At 39.8% G+C, this 17,606-nt stretch overlaps 1 long non-coding RNA gene across 4 annotated transcripts in view; it reads left to right on the top strand.

Annotated features, from left to right (window-relative positions):
• The window catches only part of LOC129524773 (uncharacterized), a 134,403-nt gene extending 117,560 nt beyond the window's left edge, over nucleotides 1–16,843 (top strand). For 3 of the 4 annotated variants that reach the window (XR_008668698.2, XR_008668697.2, XR_008668695.2), the window contains 2 exons: nucleotides 5,380–5,647; nucleotides 13,048–16,843. This is a non-coding gene — a long non-coding RNA (uncharacterized lncRNA). The remainder of the gene's footprint in view (nucleotides 1–5,379; nucleotides 5,648–13,047) is intronic. The other variant, XR_008668696.2, reaches the window with a different exon arrangement.
• Nucleotides 16,844–17,606: the final 763 nt, after the last annotated feature.

Genomic DNA, 17,606 nt, shown 5'->3' with positions numbered 1-17,606 from the left:
GTTTGCCAACATTCCCTTTTTAGAGACGTGCCCACATCCCATAAAGAGTAGTCACATAAATCACTCTGACTTCATCCCTCAGGCCATAGCTGACTTGGCCAGAGTGGATATCTCATCCAAGCTAGTCCAGTCAGATTCCCTTGTGTGGGAATCAATCACCTCCATCTGTAAGGTGATATAGGGCTTGGAATTGTGTCCTGAGGATAAATAAGCAGAGAAAGCCAGTATACAGGGAGAATCCAGAGATTAGGGCAGACATGCAAAGGGAAGCAAAGCAAAGGACATCGTGATTTCAGAAAGATAGAGATGGAGTAGGTGGCTGCCTGAGAATGTTCCAGTGCCAGCAAGCCTATGCTTTATTGCTTTCATTGTATTTCATGAGATTAACCATCCTTTTTCAAATACAATTTGAAAACCTACTTTATGCCAGGAACTTTGCTAGGTATAAGAGAAATTTTGTTGAATAAGGAAACCATGGTCTATGACTCTACAAATCTACATTTGAATGCCTTCTCACAGTAAATTCTTGTTTCCTTGCATTTACTTGAGTGTGTTTCTTGCATTCCATCAATCCATACTTAATTCTTTTTTTCTTTTTTTTAAATTTTTGTTTTCCTGGGTAAGCACTTAATTCTTACTGTATCCCAAACCAACCTCGTCTTCCTCACTATGCCAGCTCCTTCTCCAAAAAACCTACAATCTTGATCAGCGGTGGTATGCCCAATCTTGATTAACTGGGTAGTATGCCCAGTTTTCAAAACCAGAAACCTCACAGTTGCCCTTTATTCCTCCTCTGCTTCACTACATATCTAGTCTGTTACCAAATACTTTGGGTTCTACCTCAAAATGCGCTTCCTTTCAGATCTTACTTTTTGTCCTTACTTTTATCTTGTCCAGGGTTAGATTCTTGACACCTGCCACTTGGGTGTTTCAACCACCTCCTGTCAGATCTACCTGTTGAATATCTCCCTGCATAGCTCATCCTCCATGATGTCATCAGACCTCTTCCTAGGATCCATACTGAATCTTGACACATGCCTCCTAAACATGTCCACTGGCTTTCCATTATCACAAAAATAAAACCCAGACACCTTATACAAAAGACCCTACTTGATCTGGTCCAAATTCCTCTCAATTGCTCTCTCCCACAACTTGTATTCCAGTGATTTCCAGTCACTAAACATGTAGCATTTTCTGAGTTTGGCATTTTTAATAATATACATTTCCTTCTGTCCAAAAAGGCTATCCTCAGGTCTTGGCCTGGCAAAGTCATCTTTTAAGACCAGCTCAAATATCATCTATTCTGAGCCAGGCAGAGGACATATTCTCTTAAGGCATTCTGTTCACCCCTCTGGCATAATCTAGCCGAGAGTGACAAGAGATTACAATAATAATCCCTTATGACCTTGCCTTGTTGTTAACAAAGTTATCTCGTTTGAACCATATAATGACTCAGATGAGGCAAGAAGGCATCCCATTTCATAGATGAGAAAATGGGCTCAAGACAACAAATATCCTCCCCAGTGTCATGTGGACAGGATGGGATCCAGATTTTGTAGCCAGAATCTGGTCACATAAAAGATCTGAGCTGAGGTGCTTCAGGAGTTCTGCACATATTTGATTTGTATTTTATTTTAAAACATGTATTTTAATAATTTAAAAAATGATTGATATAAAATTCACCATTTTAGCCATTTTAAAGTGTGCAATCTAATAGTTTTTAGTATATTCACAATGTCATACAACTGTTACCATTAAGTAACTCCAGAATATTCCCATCACTCCCAAAAGAAACCCTATACCTCCCAATCCCATCCTCTACCTGTCCTTGGCAACTATTTTTGTCACTATGAATTTACCTATTTTGGATATTTCACATGAATGAAGTTATATAATATGTGACCCTTTTTTGTCTGGCTTCTTTCCTTAGCATAATGTTTTCAAGGCTCATATGTGGTGTAGCATGTATCAGCGCTTCGTTCTTTTTTATTGCCTAATAATATTTCATTGCATGGATATACCACATTTTGTTTATCCATTCATCAATTGATAGACATTTGGGTTGTTTCCACTTTTTGGCTCTTGTGAATAATGTTCCTATGAACATTCCTGTACAAGCTTTTGTGTGAACCTATATTTTCAATTCTCTTGGGCATATACCTAGGTATAGAACTGTAGGGTCATATGGCAAATCTTTAACTTTTGAGGGATTGCCAAACTTTTTCCAGAGCGCTGCACCATTTAATAATATATTCCCACCAGCAATATATTAAAGGTTCCAATTTATCCATATCCTTACCAACAGTTGTTATTTTCTTGGCTTATTATTATGATGATGATAGTAGATCTAGTAGGTGTGAAGTAGCATCTCATTGTGGTTTCTTATTTGCCTTTTCCTAATTCCTAATGAGCATCTGTTCACATACTTATCAGCCATTTGCATATCTTCTTTGGAGAACTATCTATTCACATTCTTTGTCCATCTTTTAATTGGGTTATTTACCTTATTCTTGAGTTTTGTGAGGTTCTTTATATATTCTGGATATATATATTATTTGCACAAATTTTCTTATATTCTCTGGGTCATCTTTTCCCTTTTTTGATAGTTTCCTTTTATACATAAATGGTTTTAATTTTAAGTCCAATTATTTTTTTATTGTGCTTTTGATGTCATATTTTAAAAACTGTTGCCTAACCAAAGGTCATAAAGCTATATCACAGCTATATTTTCTTCTAAGAGTTTTGCAGGTTTAGCACTTATGTTTTGGTAAGCCTTAGATCAGTTAAAGATAATTTCTATGAATGGTGTGAGGTAGAGGTCCAAATCACTCTTTGTATGTGAATATTCAGGTAACCTGGGATCATAAATTGAAAAGACTATTCTTTCCGCATTTAGTGGTCTTGGAATCCTTGCAAAATATTTATTGACCATACATGTATGGTTTATTTCTGGACACTCAACTCTATTCCATTGGTATATATGTCTATACTTATGCCAGTACCATGTCGTTTTGATTACTACAGCTTTGTAGGAAGTTTTGAAACTGAGAAGTGCGAGTCCTCCAACTTTGTTCTCATTTACTTCAATAATTTAAAAGCATGTGTACATCTTCTTCAAAAAAATTTTTTAAAGTACTATGTGCTTATTTTACACAACTTAAAAATTTACCTAAGAATTTAAGATAAAAATGGAGAAGCTTCACCATATATTGTCAACTCACTGTCAACATTTTGAAGCATTTCCTTCCACTTTTACAAATGTGTCTGTATGTACATCTAAGTAAATAAATAATACACATTTTCATATTTATGGAAACTGAAATGCATAGTTTTATATCTGCTTTTTTCCACTTAGCATTATATTGGGAGCAATTTTCCAGATTATTAAATATTCCTGGGAAATGTCATTTTTACAGCTGCGTTCTATTATATGGATGTATAATAGTCACTTCTCTAGAGCTGGACACGTAGGCTATTTCTAGTGTTTTCCTGGCATAAATGTTGATGTAATAAACTTGCTTATATGTCTTTTTGTGCATGTTTAATATCCTTCTTAGGATAGATGCTATAAGTAGAATCATTGGGTGAAAAATTTTAAGAATTTTAAGAATCTTGATTTTTATGGTTAAATTCTGTACCATTCCTAATGAGTTATATGAATTCCAAGTTCTTTATGTATAGGTGCAAATAACTTGCCTGTTTTATGTGTAGCAAATTTTCTTCTCATTTTTTGTGCCTACATTTAATTTTGGTAATTAAATATTTTGACTTATGGAAGCTTCAGATTTTCCTTGAAATTATATCTTCTAAGTTTTTATTCTTATTTTAATTTTATATTTTCTTTAACTGCTTTTAGATTGGAATGTCCTTATTCACAAAGGGACCACAGACATTTATCTCCCTCTACTTTCAGGTTTTGTTTTGTTTTGATCTCACATAGCTATCTGAAATTTATTTTAATGTTATTTCTTTAGGAAATATCTAATTTGATTCTTTCCTGAATTTTTAGCCATGATATTTTGTTTGTTATGGTCTTAAAATGTATATTTGGTAGAACTGATCTTGAGTTTTCTTTTTGTGTGGTTTTTTTTTTTTTGGCATTTAGTCTGCACTTTTGCCTCCAGATGAATTTTATTAGCACATTGTCAAATTTTTGAAAAATCTCGCTGAGATTTGGATTGAGATGACATTAGACCTCTAAATTAATATGACATCTTTACAGTATTCATTTACCCATCCAGGAACATCATCAATCTCTCTATTTTTATGAATCACAGCCAGGTCTTGTGATTTTTTTCATATGGATCATGCATATAAGCTTATCCCTCGGGTTTTCTGTGTGTCTTGTTAAAATCATGAATAGAAACCTTTTGTTGTTTTTGTTGCTTTTCTACTTAAAACGTATTCTAACAAATATTTAACAAACGTTTCAATTTGTATTTTTGTCTCATATCTATATCTTGATAGTTTTTCAGTAGATGCTTTGGAGTTTTAAGATTATGTGATATTATTTGCTTATAGTTATTACATTGTCTCTTCATTTCCAGTAACTATAAATGTCGCTTTTCTTTTTCAAATATTAGTAGAATATTTAGAACTTTAACAACGGTATTATATAACAGTGTGGACAAAGGGAATACTTATTTTGTTCCTTTGGTAATGGCAATGCCTGTAGTGCTTGTTTTGCTATTAAGAGAATAACTATCTATTGGCTTAAGATAAATATTCTTCCTTGTATTAAGGAAGCATCCTTCTATTCCTGGTTTGCTAAATTGTTTTTTTAAATACAAAATTTGAGTTGAACTTTATTACAATCTTGTCATTATCCTTCAAAATAATCATATTTTTCTTCTTCTAACAACTGACATTACGTGTGTGTGTGTGTGTGTGTGTGTGTGTATACATACACATATATGTATTTCCTAATATAAACCATCTTTACATTCCTGGGAACTATTTTATTTGGTTGTAGTATAGCGTTTATTTAAGTTAGTGCTGAATTTTATTTGCTAGTATTTAGCACTTCTCATCATTATATTATGAAAGACTGGCCTGGCATTTTTGTTGTTGTTTCGTGCTATTTGTGTCATCTTTTAATACTGTGGCTATTCTGCCTTTATCAAAAAAAAAAAAAAAAAAAAAAAGGAAAGCATTCTGTTGTCTTCTATGCTTTGAGAATGTGTGTGGTTTTTAGATTCATTCCGTGCAGGTTCCCCCTCTTGCTCCCTAGCTCACATCTTCCACTCTCCTTGCCACATCTCTGATTTCCACCACTTCTCCCCCATGTCACTGTGTTGGAGCATGGAAGCTCTTAAGGTGAGATGCAGGCTGAGGTTGTCTGTCTGCTGCCAGTGAAGAGTCTTGTGTGTGTTTCCCCAGACTCCAGGAGTGTATGCCATAAAAGGGTCCCAGTAAGAGTCATCTTAAAGGTATTCACCAAGAGAATCATATGAATCCAAGACCCACCCACATGTGGTCCAAGAAAAGCCCAAAGCCTGGGAGGCAGAGAGTCCATATGACCAGCCAGATGCTGCCTTGTCTGCCTCAGAGGAACTGCCCTTACCATGTCTAACAGGAAGAACTTCTAGGAAACCACCAAACGCCTATAAAAAAGGGGGTCAACCACTGTGCAACCACCACATAGAAGGTACTGCTGCCAGATTACAATGTTCTGGGCAAGAAAGACAATTTGGGTCATAAGGTTTCTTCCTCTCTTCCCCAGGATCTGAAGATAGGAGGTGAGAAAATTTAAATTAAATGAAGGTTGGAGTTTGGTATCACACTGAATGGGATTTTAATTATTTAACAATTTCAGGAGAACTTTTATTACCAGAAAGTACCTAGAAAGCTATGGAACCTATCCGAGCTTGCTTCGGGGAAATGATTTCCGAGGAGAGTTAGAAGAGGTTGTGGTGGGAAAGAATAGTGCTGGCTGTGGCTTGCTCCCGGGGGGTTCAGCTTAGTAAGCAAACAGGCCCAGAGATGCACTTAGAGAACAATCACCACGAGTGATTCCATGCCTTCTTTCACACACAGTTATTTTTAGAATATTCGACTTTATTGTGCTTTCGGAGGTGATGGCAATGTACCAGTTAAGCTCAATCTTGGACATTGTGATGTGCTTTTATTGCTACAGTCTCTAATTGAAATAAAATGGAAGAACAAGGAAAACATTTAAAGAGAGCAAGAAAAATAGCTCACATGGGCTTTTGGCAAAAGAAAAAATATCTAGATACCAACATATACTTAGGAAAAATTAAAAATACAATTACACATCAAAACATACAGTTTGTGGGAAAAAACTCTTCTTTTCCAAAAGAGTCTGTATTAGTTTATTCTCACAGTGCTATGAAGAAATACCTGAGACTGGATAATTTATGAAGAAAAGAGGTTTAGTTGACTCACAGTTCTGCAGGGCTGGGGAGGCCTCAGGAAACTGACAATCATGGCAGAAGGGGAAGCAAATATGTCCTTCTTCACATGATGGCAGCAGGGAGAAGTGCAGGGCAAAGGGGGGCAGAAAGCCCCTTATAAAACCATCATATCTCATGAAAACTCACTAGAACAGCATGCAGGTAACCGCCCCCGTGATTCAATTACCTCCCACCGGGTCCCTGCCGTGACACGTTGGGATTATGGGAACTACAATTCAAGATGAGATGTGGGTGGGGACACAGCCAAACTATACAAACTATATCAGAGCCCAATACATTCAATATATTGGAAAAATTATAATGGAATGGAATGGAATGTGACACTTTTTACTTTGATCTGAGTATTTTCAATATCCTATTTATTTGTGTTATTACCTTTTAGATCAGAATCTAAAAATAATTTGGGGTCCTTAGTATAGTCATGCAACATTTGATATATTTCCTTTTTTTGAAGTTTCTGCTAAGAAAATTTATCAAATTGATTCATTTAAGTGCAGGGGCATAGAAATAAATGATCTCCTCCATTACCCAGAATTGTTTAAAATCATTTGGTAGACTCTCAATATTTCTTGCAGATTGACTTTGTTTATTTGTTTGTTTTTGGTCAATGCAGTATGGCAGAATGAAACGGAGTTAGTTTTAGGACAATTTTCATAGTTGCCAATGATTAATTCATCAGTCATGATTTTTCAAACTATTAAATACAAAGTCCATGTCTTAGACTGAGTCCCCCAGATGTAGACCCTGAGACAAGGATTTGAGTTCAAGCAGTTTATTTGGGAGGAGATCCCAGGAAGTACTGCCATGGAAGTGAGGAAGTGAAACGGGAGGGAAGCAAACCAGCATTGGGTACGCTGAGGGCCAACGTACCGCTGTGGGCTACCTGCTGGGAACCTCTGGGAGCCTGAAAGGAGCCCACCTGCAGTGAGCTGGTATTTATCTGCCATCTCCTTGGGCATTGGTTGAGAGCTGTTAGGGCAGGGTTGAGTGTTAATTCTCCACGCTTCCCACTAGCCTGTGTGTGACACATATCTACAACTAGAGAGTCCTGGGCAGTAAGGGACGACACAACAGTGAGTTCTAGGAATGAATGACCTATACAACCTACATGACGTGTATCGATCGGGAGCCGGATGTGAGAGGCAGAAGACTGAGTGTAAAATCATACAGTCTAAAGCCAACCTGGGTTCAAACCAGATCTGCTCCTGTTTGTATGTGACCCTGAGCAAGTTGTTTAATCTCTTGGCACTCAGTTCCCTCATCTATAAAATAAAGATAATCATATTACCTACCCTCATAGGGTTGTTGTGAGGATTGAGTCGATGTAAGTAACAAGTTTAGAATAATGTTGACTCATGCCATATACTACTTATTCATAATTATTATGGGGGGGGGGGTTCCAAAGTAAATCATCAACCTGCCACCAACAGTGCACCTGTGGTAAACGGTTACCATTTACCTGTCTTCTCCTCACCTTTATTTGATAAAATTTCATTTAATAACCTTTCTATAGTTTTACTATCTTCACTAAGAATTTAGAACTTACATGGCTGGGCATGGTGGCTCACGCCTGAAATCCCAGCACTTTGGGAGGCCGAGGTGGGCAGATCACGAGGTCAGGAGATTGAGACCATCCTGGCTAGCATGGTAAAACCCCGTCTCTACTAAAAATACAAAAAATTAGCCAGGCGTGGTGGCTGGCGCCTGTAGTCCCAGCTACTCAGGAGGGTGAGGCAGAAGAATGGCGTGAACCCGGGAGGCGGAGCTTGCAGTGAGCCAAGATTGCACCACTGCACTGTCTCCAGCCTGGGCGACAGAGCGAGACTCCGTCTAAAAAAAAAAAAAAAAAAAAAAAAAAATTAGAACTTACCATGCGATGTGCAATATGCAATATTGAATAATCTCACTTCAATTGAAAAGTAAACCTCATTTTTCATGCATACAGAGAAAAATATATTCATCATCATTTTGGGGGATCATTTAAATCCCTCACCTGAAAGTATTTCGGTAAAGTTTAGCTGAGGGGGTCTTATATTTGCCTAGAGAGAACACAGTGTCTAACCATGCATTTCCTCAGGGAACTCTACGGTACAAGGCCTCTTTTCACCTTGTAAAAAGAGACTCCAAGCCCTGCTGGCAATTCACAATACAAAAAGCATATCTTATTTATATGAAAGTTGAATTTAATGTGATAGGAGCAAATCACTTTTCAAAGTGGCCAAGAGAGGGGAAAAGGGTTAAGAAGTCTCTATTGATGTAAGACAAATTAAAAGCAGAAATATAAGAAATGACCCTCCTTCCCAAGAATCCTATGAGTGGGTTTTTGTGGTCTTAAAATGTACCTTGATTCATCTACTTCTGTTCATGCATGTTTGCATGTACGTCCTTCTCCAAGCAGCTAGAGAAAATAAAGTTGGATGCATAAGCCTGTTCCCATTGTTTCATGAGCAACCGTCCAGCCTTTTAGATTCTAAAAGCCTAAAGATTCTAAAAGTGGAAAATTTATTGTTTCACTCAAAAATTCCATAAGCCATCTTCCTAAGTATGAACTAGCTTCAGGAAATTCTATTTTTTCTGATAGTTTGTCACTGAGTATTTGAGTTCATGATTTTCAGGGGAGCCAAGAGATCTCATACCAAATTGCAGGGAATTCCTATGATGTTTTTTAAAAGCAGCCATTTAGTGTTCTTCTCTGATTTGGAGACATGCAATAAAATCTTTTTATGCACCCTATTTATTTTCCTAGACATTTAAATTTTTCATGCCCAGCATGCTCAATAATTCAAGCAGAGTTGAAAACGGCCAGGTTTTACCTTCCATGGGATTATCCTTGGAGACTGAGGGTTTAAAAGAATGACAGCTATGAAAAATCCCAGGCCTCCTCCCAGCTGTGCACATTGAACTGTCTCTACTGAAAGTAGTAACCTCTGCCTGCTTCACAGGAGGCATTGGCAAGCATCCTAACAGTCACTAAATCACAGCCCATCACACAGCTAACTCTAGAGCAATGGGGCCACCTAGACTCCAAATATGGAAGTGCTGAAAGGAAAAAAATCCCTTCTGGGATTCATTCCTAGAGGCTCCTTGAGATCTGGATATTGAGAGGGTAAAAGAGGAGCTTGTACATGCCTGAGTCTCAGGTGATCAGAGACAACTTGAATGCATGAGGATTTTTCTCCATAAAACACATTAGATATTAACTTTTAAATATTTACATGAAATATCTTAAAAATTCTATTTTTATGAGTGTGTTGGCCTAAAGATGAATATATTCCTGTTATATATTAAATATTAAATATTATATATTTATATATATAAAACATTTAATTTAACCTACCAGTTTTTTAAAAAAAGTTAAAAGAAATAAAGACATTTAGACATTTTTCTGGGACCTTAGAAGTATTGTGGGCCCTCCACACTGTGCCTAGTGGATAAATTGGCATGGCTGGCACACACTAGGGAGGTCAGGGATTTATAAGGCCTAGAAGCCTTCCATCCTTTAGACTCTTAGAAAGTCCTGAAAGATGTCCAAGGACACTCAAGGACTTACCATACTTTCCTGCATTTCATGATTTCTTTCATGTTTTAATGTTTCCTTTAATGCATCACATAATAGATGGCACGTTTAATATTGAGGTGGTGGGACTCTGTTCCTTTAAAGTCTTCATTGAATTGATAATACTTTAAAAATATACAGTATCTTTGAATGGAGGAGGCATGGTATCCAGCCATGATGAGGAAAAGCAGCCACCCCTGTGCCCTGGGACCTTTCCTGACCTGGCTCTTTCCACTCCCTACCTACCCAGCCACACATCAAGAAGCAGTCCTTTGTCATTTATTAGCCCACCTTGGAAGCCACATTGCCGCAGTTCTGCTGTGCTCTTGGTTGAAGCAGTCACAAGCCCACCCCATTCATGGAGGAATGACAAGGTCACATTGTTGAAGAACATATGAAATGGGGATATAGTTGTTGTCACCTTTGGAGAATGCGATCTGCCAAACATCCCCCAACAAAGACAAATAAATAGAGAGTTGGATCATTTCTTTCTTTTTACTTTTTTTCTGTTTTGAGACAGAGTTGTTCTTGTTGCCCAGGCTGGAGTGCGATGGCACAATCTTGGCTCACTGCAACCTCCGCCTCCCAGTTTCAAGTGATTCTCCTGCCTCAGCCTCCCGAGTAGCTGGGATTACAGGTGTGCACCACCATGCCTGGCTAATTTTTGTATTTTTAGTAGAGACAGGGTTTCACCAGGCTGGTCTCGAACTCCTTACTTCAGGTGATCCACCTGCCTCGGCCTCCCAAAGTGCTGAGATTACAGAGAGTTGGATCATTTCTAAAGGGAAGTGGGTAGCAAGGGTGATGAACAAACAGAAATTACACTGTGTTCACTCCATTATGCCACCATCATGCCTGTGAGGGAGCAGAGCAGCTGGCTGTACAATTTCTTTAAGGAACGTGGATATATACCCAGTTGGTTCAAGCAATGGGTGTTACTATCAAACTGTTTGCAGAGGAGTAAGGAAAACAAAAATGAGAGTAGCCAGGATGTCCTTCTCAGTCAGCTGAGATGTGACAGCTTGTTTAGGGTTGTTGTGCAATTTAAGATGTGTCATCCCCAGCCTCAGATATCAGTGTTTCTCTTTGCTAGAGTTCTACCATTATGGCTGCTTTTGTGGGAGTCCACCACCCCATTTCTCCTGCAGTTACCAGTTACCTTATTCCCTGCTTTTCCCCTTTTCTTGACTTATACCCCTTGTGGCTTCTAGAATGTCATCTTGGTCAGGTTTCCATCACTGATTTAGTCAGCTGTGTCCATCAGTGGGATCAGTGCTTCCAGACATCTACCCAGCAGAAGCCACTGAGGGTGTGGCTCCTCCTCAAGAGCCAGTGAGGACCCCATGAGGGTGTGATTCCTCCTTAAGAGCAAATAAGGATCCCATGTCTTGTGGCTCAAAGTAAATACTTTTCATTGCCTGCAGATGTTAATTTCCTAAGGTTAGGTCCAGGGTAAATAAAGGAGGAGAAAAGAAGGCTGAATGTCTGAGGGTAAAACACAGGACAAAGTGAAATAACTTCTTCACCAAAGTAACCACCAAACCGCCTAGCATCTTCCTGCTCTCCTATCTCTGGGAGAGTCTATTGTTTGCCCCATAATTACTATCCTTCAGCTCATTTGGCTCTTAATCATGCCTTTGAATGCAGCACAGACAGAATGAACCCAGCTTTTCTGACTGTTCTAGGCTCAGTACTCTTGAAAGTCAGGCTTCAAGTCAAGTCAATTCTAAGGGGACTTTGGCCCCAGAGCAGTCAATGCATCAAAGTGGAATTTTCTATAGCACGCTTGGACCCTTGGCATCCAGCACCAAAGTAAAACACAGCTTGCCTTACATAAGGGAGCCTACATTATCACTCCCAGAATAACTAGTGACCCCACAGACCTGCACAGATGTGCTGTAGAACAAACAAACATCAGACCTTCTCTATAAGGACAGGTCTAGGCTGCTCCTTTATCTATATCCAGTCAAAGATACATAGATTTATAGTGACCCAGAAAAGAATGCAGAGGAACCTGCAGAAAGCACCCTGCTGCTTAGATCTACAAATTTTGTTCATCTCATATATATAGGCACAGACAAAAAGGAATGTTGACAGGCTGTATTCACTTGATCTTTTTGTCATCTCTTAGAATCTAATACATGTGAAAATTTTGGCATAGGCAAGCACAATTACTTGTGGTAGACATATATATTTCTGAAGCTGTAACTCCTTGTGTATATATGTTTTATTCTTTACACATTAGTTCTTGCTGCCAAAAAGCTCTACATTTTATAATTCAATCAGCCAACACCTGTACCAAGATTTGATCACTGGGAACTTCAAATATTTCGTATTTGAGAATGGGGAAAGAAAATCTGCAGAGAAAAAAATTGGCCAGAACCTGCGTCATGTATTTTTCACAGGAAAGCTAATTATTAGAGGAGGATGAAAACCTGAGGTTCCCTGACTAGGGAGTGGAGTCTAGACAAGGGATCTGATGTGACAGGGTTCCTTCTCTATCCTCTTCAAAATGTAAGGAATGTTTGGCTTCTGGATTGTGTCAGAAAATAGAAGTAACAAATAGTCTTTATTCATAAAAAAGTGGCTTTTCCTGACGGAGATTTTAATCGTGTGCTACACACGTGAATCTTTTTTAAAGAAATTGCTAGGGGCTGGGGAATTTCCAAGCCAACCTCCATTAATCTGCAGATTGAGCAAGACACACATCTGTTCTTTAATTGCACAGTATTTCGAATCAAAACAAACAAGCCCTTCCACAGAAAAGGGCCTGTTTTCCTGGTGATGGTTTTGGCTCGAGTTACCCTTTGTGTTGAGTATGTCTACTCTTCAGGCCATAAGGTAGCGATCTCACCGACACCTCCCTGTGTCACGATTCCCCTTAGTAGTCTGTGCTGCAGTCACTAAGCATGACCACTAGATGGCGGGAGAGGACTGAGTTGAAGTTATGGCGGCGGCTCCTTTCTCCCTGCAGGGTGGGAGGAACGCTGTTGTCTCTTTTTCTTCCTGCTCCTTTGTTTGACTTCACCATTCTGTTTCCCTTTCTCTCCGCTGCAGTTACGTGACTCACCTTTCATTCAGTACCTCCCTTCAAGGAAAGCCCTGTCTCCTTGTCCTTGGGCTGGGATCACACAAAGTTCTTGGGATGACCCTGGCTCTCCCGCGCCAGCCGCTCTGCTGCCAAGTGCAAGCATTCGCTCCCAGATGCTTCGCCCAGTTCTTTGCAAATGTCATCCAATCAGCGTCCAGGTGTTCACGGCTCATCACTGGCTTACTGCTCTGGTCTACATACCTTGGGACATTACTGTTTATGCAGGTATAAAAAAAAAGAAAAACAAAAGAAAGAAAGAACGGCAGCATCACAGAATGTGAATCAGAATATTAGTCTGTGGTACTGGGAGAGAAAAAGAAGATTCCCCAGAGAGGATGAAGACCAAACAGACTGCAGACCTGCCATCTCTCTACACTGCACTTGGATTGGCCATTGGCTGTATGCACCCGGGAAAAAAATTCAGAGGACCATGCTGTTGTGATAGCTGACCTAAAGAAGACATTCTGGAGAGCACATGAGTTTGATTTTTACAAATGACTTAATAATCTGGGGGACCAAGCCAGGGCTGCAGAGGCTGGAAGAGCCCCCGCCAGCGGTGAGCAGAGGAGGAGGAGACCCAGAGTCAGGGGTGGTAGGGGAACGGGGTTTCCCAGGCCTCTTTTCACAGCAATTAGAGGTCTGTGTTCTCCTTGAGGCAGGGGCGTAACTCCCACAAGTGTTAATGAGATTTAACGAAGAGAAGGCGAGACTCCAGAGCTGCATTTCCAGTCGGGGCTTCCACAGCAGCAGAAGAGGACAGAGTTCTGCTGCTTCCAGCCGGACCTGGCAGACAGTCATGGAAGCCTGGACCTTAGCATGTTGCCTTCATTAGCAATTCCACACTCCAGCCGGCATCGTGTGAAGAGTCCCCAACCTGTGGTCGCCTAGCCCCTTCTACGAACCTTGTGAAGAGAAGCTGCCTGTGCCTTGGGCTAGAAAGTTCTCTCACAGTCTATCCAGTGCTTAAGCTCGCCTGCCTAGGTTTACATCCCAGCTCTGCTGAGTTGCCAGCTAAGCCTAGTTTCCTCCTCCAAAAAATGGAGATAATAAATGGCACCTACTTCACTTGCGGATCTAATGAAAGTCAAGAGCTTAGCACAATGTTTGACCATATAAAGTACCTCTGAGTGATGATGATGATGAATTTGGGCCTAGAATTGACATCTTAGTCATATGAGGCAGAACCTAGTTCTAAGGAAACACACCTCAGTGCCATGATAGAAACATTTCATGATGAAAACCTAAGCAGTTGTGCAATGAAAATCCCTGTCATTTACAACAATTCCCCCACCCGCCACGTACTTGGGATAAATTAGAACCAGGATGGGCCAAGTTTCTCGTCTCGCCTCCTCTTTTCCTCAGTGGCAACCGTGTGATTTATGGCTCTGACGGGAGAGCCAACCAAACTCAGTTGTTTCAGCTGACTGTCCCCGTGAGTTTTCAGGTTGATGTGAAATCCAATGGGGTGTGAACTGAAACCCAAGATCTCCTGAAAGCCCCATGCACTAAGCTCAGTAAGGGACCAAACCAAACCAAACCAAAGCTCTCTCCCTCTTGCCTGGCACTCCTGGAGCTCACAAAAAGCCTGCCACTTGTGAGCCTGTGTGCCTGGAAGGGTCTGCTGCACCTGGCTGGGGGCCCTGGGCCGTTGTTTTCCTGGCAGCAGCAAGGAGGCAGGTCCTCTGCTCACTCCTGGAGCTGGCCCCATACCAGCGACCTCAGAAACCAGGCAGGCTTTTGTCCTGGGGTCTCCTAGGGGTTGGTTACACAGAGAGAGTGAGGCTTTGTTGGAAGACTCTCAGAGGCCTGGCCAGGTTTTCCTCTCACAGCCAAGAAGCAGGTTCTAGTTCTTTCCAAACCCTTGATACCTTCTAAACTGAAAAGCGGCTGCCCACTCAGAATTTGGGCTAGGGCATGGAGATGCTAAAAACCTCATCTTTTAAAAGGGAATTGTTACTGTCTCTCTGAAAAGACTGCAGGGTTTCTAGGAGATTCTGAAATGATGTATACAGCTAGAGTCTAAAAAGGTGGAAGGAGAGGTTTCTGGGTAGGGGGTTAAAAGTGTAAGCTCTGGAGGCAGGCAGACCTGGGAGCAAGTCCCAGCTCATACTCTTCATAGCTGAGTGACCTTGAGAAAGTCACTCAATCCCTCTGAGGTTCTCTTTGTTCTTTTGCTCCCTGCTCACTCTTCATCTTACCCTGTCTAGCCCAACGTTTCTGGTAGTTCATGTTCCAGTCAGAAGAAAAGACCAGTGAGAACTGGGATTTATAATAATTACAATCATCAAAATTAACTGAGTACAGTGCTCAGCAATTTATATCAATTTCATGTAATCCTCAGAACCCCTTTATAAGGTAGGCATTGCACTGATTCACATTTTACCAGTGAGGAAATAGAAGTTTAGGAAGGTTGCCAAAAACTTAGAATGACCTTTCTAAAATATGTCTGGTTCTATTAGTCTTTGGTTTAAAATCTTACCATGGATTTATCTTCAGGATAAAATAAAATTCTTTAACACAGAAAAAAGGACCCTTCCATGCTGTGAGCCTTCAGGATTCAGTGGTTAACCAGTATCATCTTTCTAACTTCCTGACCTGCAAGTCTCCCTCTGACCACACTGAGCTTTCACCCTTCCCTAGCTGGCTGAGGTGTTCTTGCACCTCCAAGAATCTGCACACAATCTTTTCTTCTTCCTTCGTATCCTTCTGGATCTGGCTAACTCTGACTATCCTTCAAGACATGGTTGGGTATCCCTTTGTCTGGAGAATAACCTGTATGCCCCCAAAGATGGGGATAAACACCCTTTCTAGGTGATCTGGTAGTTTCTGAGTCTGCTTCTAACAAGGTTAACTCCAAATTCCTCAGCCCAAGACTGAAGGGAACTCCTTTCACTGCCTTTACCCTGGACTCTCGCCCGTGCGGCTCTCTGGCAGCAGGAAGTCCAAGATGCCCATGGACTCTTAGCAAGCCATTCACAGTCTTCATTTAGGGAATTTTAGTAGAGTCTGCTGAATTTGTCTTAAATAGGCTGACGACAATGATTTTTTAAAATGTATACAATCATGCACTGCATAACAACTTTTCAGTCAACAACAGATCAAATATATGATGGTGATCCCAGGACCTGAAAATATCCTATTGTCTGGTGACATTATAGCCATCAGCATGTGGTAGAGCAACACATTACTCACTTGTTTGCCAGTTGTAAAAAAGAATAGCACATACAATTACATACAGTACGTAATACTTGATAATAATAAATGACTATGTTACTGCTTTGTGTATTTACTGTACTATATTTTTCACAGTTATTTTAGGGTGTACTCCTATTTATTAAAAAAAATGTTAACTATAAAAAGCCTCAGGCAGGTTCTTCAGGAGGTGTTCCAGAAGAAGGCATTGTTATCATACGAGGTGACAGCTCCATGCGTGTTATTTTCCCTGAAGAACTTCCAGTGGGACAAAATGTAGAGGTGGAAGACAATTATATTGATGCTCCTGACCCTGTGTAGGCTAATGTGCATGTTTGTGTCTTGGTTTCTAACAAAAAAGTCTAAAAAGCAAAAAATATTAAAAATTTTAAAAAGAAAAAAGGTTACAGAATAACGATATAAAAATATTTTCGTATAGCTATACAATATATTTGTGTTTTAAGCTAAGTGTTATTACAAAAAGTCAAAATTTTAAAAATTACAGCATTTATAAAGTAAAAACCTTTATAGTAACAAAGGTTAATTTATTATTGAAGAAAAATTGTTTATAAATTTAGTGTAGCCTAATTTTACACTGTTTATAAAGTCTACAGTAGTATACAGTAATGTTCTAGGTCTTCACATTTACTTATCACTCACTCACCAACTCACCCAGAGCAACTTCCAGTCCTGCAAGCTCCATTCATGCCCCATACAGGTATACCATTTAAAAAATCTTCTACAGCATATATTTACTCTAGCGTTTTCCCATTGAGATGTATTTAAATACACAAATATTTATTATTGTGTTACAATTGCCTGTAGTATTGAGAATAGTAACATGGTGTACAGATCTGTAGCCTAGCAGCAATAGGCTATACCATACAGCCTAGGTGTGTAGGTGGCTACACCATCTAAGTTCGTGTAACACAATGACAAAACCACCTAACCATGCATTTCTCAGAATGTGTCCCCATATGAAGTGACCCATGATTGTACATCATATACTGCCCCTAGAGTCTTCTCAGTGGCCATCTGGCTCAGAAGTTTTCAACCTTTCTTAGGACAAGGACTGCTTTTGAATTTGTGGGAAGCAATGGATGCTGTTGGGGAGGGGGCTGCACATATAGACATATTTACTAAAGGTATTATAATTTCAGGAAGGTTCACAGATCCCTGGCAGACCACTCAGGAATTCTGTTAAGAATCCCTGATGAAGCCCAACTTTCTAATTTGTAGCTAGGAAACAGGGTGCCAGAGACTTGCTGTAATTGTCCACATTCAGATAGCTAGAGAGTGGTCAAGCTGGGATTTATATCCAAGTGTTCTGATT

This window comes from Gorilla gorilla, chromosome 13, assembly GCF_029281585.2.
Source record: "Gorilla gorilla gorilla isolate KB3781 chromosome 13, NHGRI_mGorGor1-v2.1_pri, whole genome shotgun sequence".
Classification (NCBI taxonomy): Eukaryota; Metazoa; Chordata; class Mammalia; order Primates; family Hominidae; genus Gorilla; species Gorilla gorilla.
Note: the sequence above shows the minus strand (reverse complement) of the source record. Positions and strands in the feature narration are given on the sequence as shown.